Raw genomic sequence first — 13329 nt, 5'->3', positions numbered from 1 at the left:
GCGCAGCCACTGCTTCAGGGAGAGGGCACATTTGACAGGAGGAATATGGGAGAGGAATATTCATAGCTTTCCCTGCAAAAGGGTCTGCTCTCCCAGGCTTTGTAGGAAGGGCATCACTTGCACAACACTGCCACTTACATATGAATATCCAAGGTGTGCATCTGAAATCCAAGTAATTAAGTCCTGCCCATAGGACAGGTTGGAGTCCTTTGCCTAGTACTACTTAAGGCCACAAATAATAAGTGCTTTTGTGTAACAGCTTTGAGGGAAAAGCAACAGGAATCTTATTTCTGGTTCACTGCGATGGTCTACTTCCTTAGATTTAATCTTGTACAAAACCACAGTGACCCAGACTTACACTTGGGCTAGTCCCTCCTCTACACCCTGCTGAATCTGAAGCTGCCAGAACTATACTGTTGTTTATACTCCGACTAATTCAGAGTAAAGCTAAATATCTAATATTTCCTGTGAGACAGTCAACCCCATTCCTGGTATGTCATTGTTGCTCTCTGTCCCCATTTTCCCCTATTTTCTCCCCCGCCCTGGCCTCCGGCAGAAACAGCTCTATTACACAGCACAATCCTGAGCTGTTGCCATCTCCCACTCACCCCAGCCTGGCTTCTCATGGCCTTCTAGGTTTCGGTACAAACCTGTATCGTTGGTTGCACTCCAATGTGTAGTTTGGATGCAATTAGACCTATGCTTTGCTCATATGGGACTGTGCTTCTCCCCTGGTTATCTGCTCCCAGGAAACCACCACAGTTTTAGAGCAGTCATGTTTTGTGTCATCTTAGACAAACTTCATTGGCCTTTCTTCCCTTTGCACCCATTTTCCACAGTGATGAGCACTGTGAACCCAGTCCAGAGCTATCGCACACGCAGATGACAGTGGCTCCAAAGGTTTGGCTGTAACTGTCTCCACACTGAAGTTCATGACCTCCAGCAGCTGAGGCTGGAGCTCTGAAGATGACAGTCCCACCAAAGGTGAGGCAAGTTATTTGTCAGACTGCTCTATCATAACTGGGTGATTCTGCATGTGCAGAGGCGAGCCTGGAGACGCACATTCAGTGGCCTTCTCCCAGTCTGCCTATCAGAAATAAGGACTGTTGGGTAGGGGAAAAGGAACACAAATTGCCTTAAAAACAATTTTAACATTCATAAATTCAGACGACCTCTGTTACAGTAATTTAGATTTTACATTTCTCATCTACACCCCTGGCATAAATTGAACTTTGCCAAACTGAAACTTGCCAAGAACTGTTTGTTTCTTTTGAGAGAATATTAAGGCTTTGGGGATTTTGGTACAGAATATGAGTTGTGGCGTAAAATACATGATGTCCAAATGCAAAAGAAATAAGGCCAAGAAATCCAGTGTTTGTATTCATCCACTGGATTTAAATAAGTTGATTTGATTTAATTGGTTTCTAAGGGATAGGAGGAAAAAGCAAAGTAGGAATTCTTGTCACAGGAAGGCATGATTTCTATCTGAAATCTAACACAATTAGTGGGGTAGGATTCAGTTACTGAAGGCAAAAAAAGGAGGCAAATCAAGAGTCAATTGAGTTGCTGCAAAATTTAATATCTTGCTGTCATCTTTGTTCTTAGTAGAGAGTTGCTGTAGCAACAGACCAAAAAAAGAACTTGCACTAGAGGAGGAGCTTGCTGCTCTTTTAGCAACGTTTTTATCATCCCTGAATTCACATCCAGCAGTATCAATGACTACAGATACAAGGCCAGATCCTGCAGATATTAAGCCTATCACACAAAGAACTGTGTTCTCAGCTCCTCTCTGTAGGTTATATGATGGCAATTTTCTTTTGGAGGATTAAACCCATTTTTATCACATGCAAGATGCAGCTATTCCTCGATCCATTTACATCACCAGTGGCTCTGCACCTTGCAGATTAGGACTGCTTGTGACTACCCTATAAATAAGAAACAGCTTTTCCTACCACTTTCTTTGCAGATAACACAGACAATATGGTAACTGGTGAGGACTGGCATGGGACACCAGACTGCAGCAGTTCTGGGGCTCATTCCCCAAGGCAGACCCCTCCAGAGCCGTGTGTGCCAAGTCTATTTGAAGCCAAAGAAATGCTGCAGTGCGCCAATGGCTGTCGTGCACTGACTGGCTTTCGGACACTGGGGTCCCTGCTCTTTATTGTTTGCCATCAGTTTAGTCACACATGATCTCCGTATCTCCATCTCCAACATGAAACCCACTGATCCCATTTTTAGGCACTTTTGGATCCAGAGCTCTTAAGTGCAGGATGGCTGAAGCCTGGACCTGCTTTGGTCACAGTCAGAGGGCAGACATGGGAGTTTTTGCCCAGGGACAGGGCACACCTGCCTGTGTGCTACTGTGAAACACCCCCTTCACTGACCCCTTCCCAGTCTGGATGTGGTGGTCCCTGAACTCCCTGCAACAAAACAGAACCATTATTTGGCAGCAGCAAGACAATACAAGGCAGGAGGAGGGCAGAAAGGGGCCCCACTGGGACAGAATGGGGTTTGATCTGGGGCACAGAGAACTTAAGCATACCCCTGCTTCCTTGCTTTCAGATGGAGTTAGCATTCTGCTTTCTTCTGTGGTTTACTCCAATGTTTGTTGATGCAAAGCTTCTGTGCAGACTGGATATCACTCCAACATCAACTTGCTGCAGAGGTTCTATTTTATTATTGTTTTTCAAATTTCACCCTGATTTTTCTCACTCCAGCATCTTTACCCATCCTGAACAGTGCTGCAGAGCGGCAAGTCCCTGTACCAGGAGTGCAGGGATATATTCGCATCCACAGAGGCCTCTGATACCAAGCTGCCCAGCACACTGGAGCTCGCTGGAGCAGACCATAAGGGCAGTGCTCACTCTGCCCTCTCCAGAGGGACCCCAGGCTGCCTTCACCCTCTGTCCCTGGGGCACAGCACCCTGCCTGTCTATGTTTGAGCATGGCTGGCCCCTGCTTGCACCCCGGGTTGCATCTCTTGCTGACTCTGTTGTACTGGAAGCAACTGATCCGCAAGTACCTGCAGTTGGAGCAGGCAGTGGGAGGAGGGAACAGTCCCATGCACGGACTCCCCTGCCCCTCGCCTCTTTGTTTGCTACCGGTGGGAGCAGCCCCCGCCCGCTCCCGCATCGCCGGGGGCTTCCAGCGGGAGAGGGGAGCGGAGAAAAGGAAAAGCCTGGGAAACTGAGCCTGCTCTGTGCTGCTCACACAAAGCGCTATTGTTCGGGGGGCTCAGAGATGCGTTTTAGTAGGCCAGGCTGTCCTCCGCGGAGCGCGGCCCCGGCGCGGCACACAGGCTGAAGGGAAGCTGCATGCGGGGCCTTCTGTCTAAAGTGACAGCGATTGATGGAGGAAAAGGGGCCAAATGGAAAACACGTCTTTCAGGGAGAATTTAGCCCTCTCATTAGAGCTGAATGCAGCTGGCCAAAGGGGCCTTCTCGTGGAGAAGCCCCAGGCTTCAGCCACATTCACAACTTCATTGTAAATTCCAGCACGACAGTGTCATTTCCTGGAGCAGAATGGAAAGTTTTGGGTTTTTTCTAAGCACCCCTTCTCAGTAACACATGCCTCAGGAGGAAGCCCTTCCCCTCCTTCATGGCTCAGCCTTACAGCTCTCCAGACCTGCGCAGCAGGCAGGAAAGCAGTCAGTGCATTTTCTGCTTTTGAGAAAGAACAATCACAGAGGATCTTGCTCACCTGTTTGATTATTATTACAGTAATTTCATCTCTTAAAACAGAGGAGACCATGTTCTTGTTTTGTTTTCAGAGCTGCTTAGGACAGTGAAAAGCACCGATAAAGTGATAAAGAGGAAAACATGAGAAAGAAGTGCAGCAAAGAGAAGAAAGAACAAAATGATAAATTTCAGTGTTATTGTCCACCTAACACTGTAACAGGTTGGGTAAACACACTTGCATTGGCACAACTAATCACACAAGTTCACATAAAGCTCTCACCTCTCTGCCACACATCTGCTCCCAGATGTGCTCCTGCCTCCACAGCATCTGCTCCCCTTGTCCAAGGGCTGAATACCGTCCCCCTCAAACTGCCCCGTCAGCCAGCACTGAGGCTGCCAAAGCCATGTGGAGCCACTGCACGGCAATGAGTCTTAACCAGGAGGAGGCAGGCAGTGGCTCCCAGCACAGGAACGTCAGGTGCCCAGCCCTGGACTGGCACAGGAGCTCAGTGGGCAGTAGGGCTGGGGGCACACAGGGCTAGCGGAGCTGGCTGAACATCCCACATCCCATATTCCCATCCTACATCCTGCTTCAGCATGCCGCACCCTCTCTATCAGCCTCTGCCTGCTCCCTGCCAGGGTGGGCTAACCCTGTCACCACATCTTGCAAGGGGCTCTGCTGGCTGCTTCCCAAGGGAGCGACAGCTTCTCCTCCTGTCTTCAATCAGGGAAACATCTTTACTGACTGCCACCATTTAAAACACTGTACCAATTGCACACTGAGGAAACAGAACACAGGAGTTCATCCTTTCAGCATTCACTTCTTTGTACACAACCCCAAGCTGTGCTGCTAGATGTGCTTGTGCAAGTGGAGTTTCTGCAGAAAACTCAGTGTTAGCAGAATCCAGGAACAAGAGCAAATCAGGAAACCTTCACGTGTCCCAGAGGCTTGGAAGTTGTTCCAAACAGCAAAGGACACGACAGCTCTGCTGTTCTGCACAGTTCACAATGCAGCACTAAGCTCCCAGTGTGCACAGAGCAGCGTGGCCATGAGTGGTGCTGGCGTGCTGAGCAGGATGCAGCTGAAAGGCCTCAAGGAAGGGCTGCACTAGAGTTTCCCATCTCTCCAGTCATGCCAATGGGGTACAACCACAGCTCTCCTCCCCCATCCCCAGTAAGTCTGGCTAAGTCCCAGGCAGGTTTTGCAGCCTGTGCCAATGTCTCTGCTGCTGCAGTCAGGTGAATAGTGCCCCAGGTAGCCTGTCTGTGCCCCTCTGCAGCATAGATGCACTCAAGCCCAATGCTCAGAGGAATACTCTTCCCACATCTGGAGCAAACTAAGGCTGCTTGCACTGCCCAGTCAGAAGTTCCCCCTCTCACACATGGCTCTGCATAGTGAAGGCTCTCTCCACTGCCTAAGCTCTGCTTGCTCAACAGACGATGTGTGTGCAGGCGGTGAGCAGCCGCAGCACCAGCATGCACCGTGGTAGCACAGAGATCCAACAGCCCAACCCATGCACTGCTGCAGCTCCAAGAGACTGAAGGTTTCATTGTAGTATCTGAGGTCTTAGTCGCAGCCCACCTGGAGGAATGAGCTTGTTTTAGGACCTCAGGCTAGGCACAGTTGAGTGTGTTATTCATGACTGTTTCATACCATGGGTTATCCACTACTAGGCACATACAAGAAACCACTAACACAGTTCCAATTACAAGTTGCTTCCCAAGATCTTGGCTTCAGTATTAATTTATCAGACAGGGATTTTCTGATTTCCTCCACCAACACAGTTGAGTGCAAAGTACCTTAAAATAATCCCAGCTATATGAGCTGGAGTGTCAGCAGGAAGAGGGAAACAGCCTCTGTATTCATGGGCTGGCTCTCTGGGGTTCTACTGCAAAGGCAGACAGAAAACTGTCCAGTCTGCACCACTACAACATGCTGTTTCCAGCAGGCTTTGTTTCCTTGGACATTCCCTTCTGCTAAGGTGCAAATTACACCCAGAGTTGCTTTGTAAGGTAAAGCCAACCCTTGGTACAAGACATATAACAGCACATACGCTCTTGTATTTTGACATGGTAAAAAAAGATGAAGAACACTGGTAATCATTATTGTTACTATACATCAATTAACCCCTTTGTGATGGATTTGCTTAATATGGATAAGAGAAGGGGGGGAGAAGGAGAGGAGTAGAGGAGTAATGCAAGAAAGAAGAAAAGGGAGGCAGAGGTAAGGCAGAAGGTAACTGTGGGCACAGGCGTGATTCACAGATGAAGGCATGGCCTCTGTCAGTGCCAGCCTGCAGCCATGGCACAAGCAAGCACACCCTCATGCGAGAGGGGGGAACCAGGGTGTACCAGAGCCCTCGCTTTGCGTTTCACCGAGAACTCTCACACTGGGCCATTTAACACATTTTGCAAATCCTTCCACTTGGCTGTGACTCCATCCCTGGAGCAAAACCAGACCAACATTAACACATCAGCACCTTCACATCCCAAAGGTGCAACCAGGAGCTGACGAATCTGCTAGGGGGAGAACATGATCTTCAGAAGACCAGGAGTGTTTTCTGAGCACACCACCAAGCTGCAAACTTCTGAGCACTCTCCCTCCATCCACAATAAGCAGCATTCACAGGTAATTGCTACTGAGAGCTCCTGCCCAGCAAGGAAATGGCTCTGCGGCAGCAGCTGCATCCATGCCAAGCCTGGACCACAGCCCAGCGGGACGCTACAGTCCTCAGTGGTGTTCTCTCTGCCCTTCCCTCCTCAGTGTTGCCTGAACACAGGTTTTCTTCACAATTAAACAACGTTAGAGTTGCTGCTCTGACCAGATAAGGCAGCTGCTTTCAGAAACAGGCTACAAGGAGGGAGAGGAAAACTGCACCACAAGCACTAGGGCAAGAGGAAGCACAGGTTTTCTTCTGTTGTGCTAATAAAGCTGCTGCTTTGGGGACAGAGCACCTCATCCTCCCTCTTTAAGCAGAGGGCTAATCTGCACTGTTTCTGCCAGCTAGCTCTGCTCCTCTGCCCTGTAAGTACAGCCCAGCCAAAGGACAACCTGAACCCAGCCAATGCACCTTCCCATCAAGAAGAAAGGCTATTTACTGTAGCAGCATAAATACAGCTTTCCTGGAGTGGCTAAAGCAGCACTTTGCTTAATAATAGATGCTATATCAGCACACCTGGAACTGGCCAGGCACCCTTCCTGGGTCCGCAGAAGGGCCTGGGCGGTTGTAAGGTGTCACCAAGACCAAGCCATGTGCACCACCCTCTGAAGAAGGCCACTGGACCCTCTCAGCTGCAAGGACCCCTTTTAGTTCACTGTAAATCTTGGCACCTTCACACACGCTGCAGCTTGGGCCAAGCTGCAGGGCTCTGCATAGCATAGGTCAGGGCTCCCAGACCCCACTGCGCTCACCACCACGGGGATGCTGTTCCTGCCTTGGGAAGAGGAGCAGGCAATTGGTGAAGAGAGGCAGCTGTATTCCAAGCCACCACAGTTGATCAGCCGCAGGCACATCTGCCTAAGCCCCACTGTGGTGTCCCTTGGTTGTGCTTGTGGAATGCAAAGCAACTCCAGAAGTGAAGCAAGGACAGCAATCTGCTGCTCTGCCTTGTTGTTAAAGCTCTGTTTTCTTCACTCTAACCCCAGCATCACTGTGCTTTGGGTTTGAAAATCGTGTGCATAGTGAATCTAATTTGATTTTTATCACTTTTGTCTCTCTCTTTCTATTTTGCACACTACATTAGGCTTTTGTTCCAACACAGTTAAAAGCAGAATTACTGTGTGATGAGCGGCTGCCTGGCAGTGGTTGGCAGAGCTTCACAGTAAAGACAAGTGCCACGTAATAGATATGCTATTGATAAGCTGGGGATGCTTTTACAATAGGGAGACCCAGGAGAGCAGGGATTTTTAACAACAGCAGTAAAACCAATTGTATTTGAGCAGGTTCCTCCAGTTGGAGAGCTGCACTACGCAAAGATGCAGCGCTGTGTTCTTTAAAGCTGCAGCAACTGCGTGGGACTGGGTCAGGAAGGCTAGGCAAGTTCCGACAAAAATAGCAGCCCCGCTGTTGTTCAGTTACACCCTGATGTTTGGTTTCTTCTTTCCCTTTTTTAAACTCATCATGTGTCAACTGACTGTGCTGCCTTTGCAGCCCTGTGAAACATGAAGGTAGGCAGAGAAACAGCTTGTTCGGCAGCACAGGTCTGCTCCTGCAGTCCTCTGACACAGGTTTGCCCCTGCAGAGCTGGGTCAGTCCCTCAGGTGGTGCCACCTGAGGAGGTGCATGTGAATCTTTTCAGACAAGACCAGGAATGTCCCAGTATAGCTGTGGCTGCTTTCCAGAGAAGAAGCTGCACTGATCTGTATTGGTGCTGATTTGGCACTGGTTTCTCATATGTCAATCATATTGCTATATTGGCTTTTCCTACCCTCCTCTAATCACTGCAGCATGAAAAATCTGCTTTATAGTGACAGTGGTATATCCATTAGCTATTATTTAAATGTATACAGATCCATAGGCGCTTAATGTCTTGAGGGGGAAAACAGGACAAAAGGTATTTTGTCACAAAATAATAAGAAGTACATGGTATACATGGAATTTCACAGCACTGCAAAGCCATGATCCCCAGTTCACTCTCACTTTAAAAACACATCTCTCTTCAGTAAGGACATGACCCTGTTACAAAGCACTGGCATTGCAGGGTTGTGCACTGGATGCAACAGCTCCAAAATCCGAGGGACTGAGTAAAACACACGTGTAAAACAGGAATCCACCAGTGCTCTGCCAGCTGTCCGTATGCCCAGAATCGGTACAAAATGTTGTTGTCAGATCTAACTGGCAACCTCAACAGTAACACAGCCTGCTTTCTCACAGGGATTCGAGGCCAGCATTATCATTTGTGTGAGAGGCAGCATTTTGGGAAGATTTTAATTTTAAATAAAGGCTGGAATGAAGAGAGAAGAGTTCTTTCCTTTATTAATTTTGAATACTTCAAAGAGGCATTTGTTGTTGAGAAAGAGACAATCGTGATATTCCTGTCCCAAAGAAATGAAAATCAGAACAGACAGGCTGAGGTTTGAGGACACAAAGGCACAAAACTCAGTAGAAGTCACATAGCACATTGCCAGCAGAGCCCAAACCTGGTCCCAGGCCCCCTGCTCCATGCTACATGGGGCTGACCGCACTTGGTGTCCACTTGCCAACTGAGTCACTGTGTGGCAGCAAGCATCGAACAAGGGATGTACACAGAGTTAACCTTGCTACAAGGCCAGGCCAGCCTGCCCTCGGCAGCAGCCTCACCAACAGCTAATGGGGAGCCTCATGCTGCACCAGCTAGGAAGCACAGCGGGACACAGTGACCCGCAGCAGGTAGCACTGGACCAAGTCTGAGGCAGACCTTGGCAGCCAGTGATAAGAAATTAATCTTTCATCTCAGTTTTTAATTAAGTCCCCCTGCTCCAAAGCTGCAGCAAAAAACCCTGACAAGTACAATGCAGGAGCATAGTAAATGCTCCAATGTGAAAGACAAGCAGTATCTTGAGCTGCTGTAGTTTTAATTGTAATGCTGTTACACTAAAGGAAGCATCTTGGTTTTTAAGAACTCGTGCTTTTCTAGTACACGCAATATGACTTTCTGCATGACACATCAAAAGTCAACCAAGTCATACATATAAACCCACATTTCTTTGTCACAATGTGCTTATTTACCTGCACTCAGGATGTTTTTGCCATCCTCTCACACACTGTTTCTCAAATAACTGAAAAAAAGACCTATTTCTATAGCTCTTTTCCTGTCATAGGCTGAAGGACCTGTTCAACCACCACTTCTTTCTTTGCAAGCAAGTTTCAAGCCTCCTGCTCCCATGTAGTAGGACCTGAGCTATGTGGGATGTCACCACATCCTCACAAACACATGCACAGACCCCTTCTATAGTCACTGAACTGCACCACCAACCCTCTCGTATATGCTTATCTTCCCAGTCTCTTTCCCCTTAAAAGTATGTGTGAAACAGGGTGTTTTCATAGAGGTTTTGTCTGGGGTTTTGGTTAGGTATTTCCCAGGTAGACACACACACAGCCCAGAGATATTTACAGGAAAAAAGACTAAAAGTTGTCTCTAGCATTAACAGCTCCTTCCTTCTCTACTGGACCAAGGAAAATGGTGCTGGGTCCTTTCTCAGTTGCCATCCTGGCAGTTGCTGTCTCTTGCTTCCATAAGGCTTGGCATCCTCCCCACGTCCTCCTTTGCTCCTGGTCTAGGCTCTTCCCAGAGCTGTTTCATCGCCAGCTTTTGGCATCTAGCCCTTGGCGTGCAGTTAAGAGGAGGAAATTGAGCTGACACCAGCACCAGAGCTGCTGCAGCCTAATAGAGAATATGCTGTATGCGCACAGACCCGGGCCAGCACAGAGGGAGCACCATTTCCTGAGAAAATCACCCAGCAATGTCACTTGTTTCATAACCAGCAAACTTGAGCCAGCCCACAGAGGAACAGGATGCAAAACACTGCAGCCCTTCCACTGCAAGGGCTTTAAAATGCTAAAAATCTCTGCATCAGCACTGTGAGATTTCTGCTCTAACACATCCTACACAAAATTAAATGCCCCTAATCCACAAATGGCTTGCTGTGTAAGTGTAGTTCAGGTTTGAACATGGGGGAAGAGCTGTTGTTCCCTGTTCTGTCACTTCTCATCCAAACCAACTCCAGTTCACAGAGTGTCCAGGTTAAAAAAGGAGAACCAGGTCAGCAGAGATAGTGACTGACATCTCCATGCTCTCTGACAATGTGAAAGCACTGGGGAATCACCAGGCAAGGAAAGCCACAAATTCAGCAAGTCTGATGCCTTCCTAAAGTTCACTTCCACAAAATAACTCACAACTGATTGAGCAACACTTTTCATTCCCATTGAGGAGCCACATCCAACACATTGTAGCGTAATGCTGAAGGTCATTTTGCACTGCTGTTTTCACCAAAATGCAGGAAAGTTGGTCCCCTAAAGCTATCACACATACATCAAGTAAAACATACAAAACACATCAGAAGTATAGTTTGGTACAAAAATAAGCTGCAAAAGCAATGAACACACATGGTAACAGGGGTAACTTTATGGAGGGGTTTTGCACCCTCCAAAACAAAATCTTACAGAAAGGAATTTGGGTGAGTGACCTGTATCCTCAGCATATTGGACTCATTACTCCAAAAGGGTCATCCTCCGGCCCTATGAAATGAGTCTGATGATCCATCACGTTTCAGGATTCCAAAATAACAAGTCTTGATTCTCTGGCTTCACTGTTTTGTAGCTAAGACAAATCACTGCCTTGTGCTGAAGAGATTCCCTCAAGCACAGGGCGAGGCACGCTGGTGGGGCAGCATTAGAAAGCAGGGAGGCCTGGCCGGAGGATTGGTATCTACAGCCCAGGAGACGAACAGACCAGGAATTACTGTGACAACTGCAAGTGTTCCACGTGAGCCACATTTGATGAAAAAAGCCTGCTTCTAGCAGCTATGTAGTCATGGATATAGAACAAACAAAACATCAAATTCCAGAAAATTTAAACCTGGAGTTTGCTTTAGACCCTTCTCCCGGTGGAGTTGCACAACTTTTCCCATTTCACTTCAAAATACCTTCATAATTCAATGCCAAATAGCTGGGGCTCAGCTGAAGCCTGGATTCCCTGCAGCTGATTTCACAGATTGAGTTCAGCAATATCTAACTCAGAAGGCATCTCGCCTTAGCCTCTTAAAAATGCGGTGACATTGAATTTGTTAAGTAATCACTCAGACATCTGCTTAAAAAGAACATTCATCACAGGCAGTAATACTGAAAGGTTCATCCATAAACCAGAACATGCAAGGGGTTTGTTTCTGGCTTAAAAGAGCACATAAATATACGAAGAATTCCTACAGATCAGTGTTGATTCATTAGACCCCGATGGTGACTGCAGGTTTGGAATGGAAACTTAATTATCAAATCTGAGTTTTCATCTTGCTTACATCATCTTTTAAAAATGGTTTAGGATGAAGGTGTAGCAGTAAGCGTACACATTAGTCAGGGTTACTTCTTTCCCTAGAAGAGGAAGGTCTGTCCTTCCAGGAACATAACGCACATATAACTCTGCACAAGTCACTGTATGAACTGTGCAAATACTGGGGACCAAAGGAATTGCTGCCTTTGGCAGAAGAACAGACAGGACAAAACGCTTACACATTGCTGTTTCTCATCATGATGCTCCCTGCGCACTTCCAAAAGCAAAGGGGACCACATTGCAATACCCGATACCAGTATTAAACACAGACAAGATTGATGCAAAGGTCCCTCAGCTCACAGGGGAGATAGGGGAGATCCCAGTGGCAAGGCATGTGCAACAAGTGAAGCCACAGATTCAAGCAGCAGCTGCCAGTGTGGAGAATAAACACGTCAGAGAGGGAATGGGAGGGGAAAAGAGGCACAGATTCTCCTCAGCTGCTCCCAGAGGTTTCCAGCTGGGCCTTGCGGGCAGCTCCCATCTGCCGGCACATCCTGAGCCCGCGCTGCAGCTCCCGCATCCCAGTGCCCCAAGGAGGTTGAACAGCAACTGTCCAGGGTGCCCTGCTTTCAGATGAGCTGTCCTCTCCATTTACTGTCAAGTGCTTAAGAGGAGACAACTCAGGTCTGAGCACTTTCTGGGGGGGGGTTAATTGGTTTAAGCCAGCTTTTATGTAGCGGTAATTCAAAGCAATTAATACAAAACACAAGCAGAGAGCACAGTTGGGGGGTCCTTGGGTCACTGTAGAACAACAGTTGAGAACAGGAATCCCACTGTAACAGACGTGTTCAAACTCAGTACAAACACAGCAGATTCCAAAATCATTCACATGTGTGGGTGGTGGCTTTGGGGTTTTTTAAAGCAAGAAAGAAATCACAACTTTTTTTTCCTGTTTTTAATAGTGATTTCCCTGTTTTCTCCCTTTAAAATGGGAGTAAAGGTACTGAACACTTTTGAAAGAATGTTTTCAGCATTATCCAGAAGTCTGGCACCACTCACAGCTAAATCTCTTACCAGCTCCTTTTTATTGTGCCTAGCTGCAGAACAGAGATTTTCTGAATCCTCCAAACCCAACATGCCTTTCTTCTGCCTCACACTTCCTAGCGAGGTGGAAGCACACAGATGGTTTTCCACTTCTGACTGTCTTCCAATTGTCCTTCCATGTGCAGGAGACAAGTATTCTCTCCACATAAGAATTTGGTTTTAAGAAACAGTGAAGCACAGATGGAAGCATCACCTGATTCATGACACTGCTTTCACTATTCTTCATGTACAGCTACCTTGAAAAATTGCCTGTAAAGACATGATTCTTTTCAGCTTGTCCCAAAGCACAAAGGAATGCCAAGTGAATGCAGAGGTGATGTGGCTCTCATGCAAGCCTTCACCACAAGCTTTTCTCACCGTGGTTACTTTCCATTTCACACATCTGCAGCATCCAGACCCCTCACCGTCCAGATGATATTTTCTGTTGAAATGAACCTTTCCAAATGAGATTTCTGATTTGCACAATCTTGTGCTCTTAGAGATGAAAAACCTCTGTTAGCGAATGGGCAGAGTTCACTGGACTGAATGAAGTACTTGCCATGCCTCATTAACAGACACAGATTTGGATAGCTCTTGCACTGCA

The sequence above is a fragment of the Neopsephotus bourkii genome, unplaced genomic scaffold (assembly GCF_033783945.1).
Source record: "Neopsephotus bourkii isolate Nb327-2 ecotype Australia unplaced genomic scaffold, CSIRO-AGI_Nbou_v1 NB_1120, whole genome shotgun sequence".
In the NCBI taxonomy this organism is placed as follows: Eukaryota; Metazoa; Chordata; class Aves; order Psittaciformes; family Psittacidae; genus Neopsephotus; species Neopsephotus bourkii.
The sequence above is the reverse complement of the archived record's forward strand: the minus strand, read 5'-3'. Positions refer to the sequence as shown.